The sequence below is a fragment of the Egretta garzetta genome, unplaced genomic scaffold (genome assembly GCF_000687185.1).
Source record: "Egretta garzetta isolate BGI_Z169 unplaced genomic scaffold, ASM68718v1 scaffold498, whole genome shotgun sequence".
NCBI classification, from domain to species: Eukaryota; Metazoa; Chordata; class Aves; order Pelecaniformes; family Ardeidae; genus Egretta; species Egretta garzetta.
This window is the reverse complement of record NW_009260494.1, coordinates 148,953-149,451: the sequence shown is the minus strand read 5'-3', so window position 1 is coordinate 149,451 and position 499 is coordinate 148,953. Positions and strand designations below refer to the sequence as shown.

General features: G+C 61.5%; 1 protein-coding gene across 1 annotated transcript in view; it reads right to left on the bottom strand.

Annotated features, from left to right (window-relative positions):
* The window catches only part of IGF2BP1 (insulin like growth factor 2 mRNA binding protein 1), a 29,185-nt gene that overhangs the window by 27,703 nt on the left and 983 nt on the right, over positions 1–499 (bottom strand). The window lies entirely within an intron of this gene.

Genomic DNA, 499 nt, shown 5'->3' with positions numbered 1-499 from the left:
GGGCTGGGGGGGGGGCCCCCCCGTTCCCCCCGATCGCTGCCCCAGCCCCAACCCTTGCTCCTTGGCAATTAAGCTACAGCAAGTGGCAACGAGCGCCATCGATCCCCGCCACGAGGCACTACAAAATAAATAATAATAATAATGGGAATAGTGGGAATAGTGGGAATAGTGGGAATAGTGGGAATAAAATCCTGGCTGGGAAATTATTCCATGGGGTTTTTTCCTTTCACCTCTGGGATCAGCCCCCACTGGGGGAGCCTGCACTGCCGCAGCCAGGGCTGCGAAGTTTGGCAGCCCCCCGAAGCGGGGTGGGGGTGACCCCCGAGGCGGGCTCCCAGCACCCAGGGGGGGCTCATCAGGAGCCGAAGGAACGGGGGGAGTTTGGGGAGGAAGAGTTGGCTTCGCCTCCTCCCTCCGCGCCCGGGCGTTGAAGTAACCGCCTCGTCACGTGGCCGACACGGGTTTCGGGCTGCACGATCCAACGTGGACTATTTGGGGC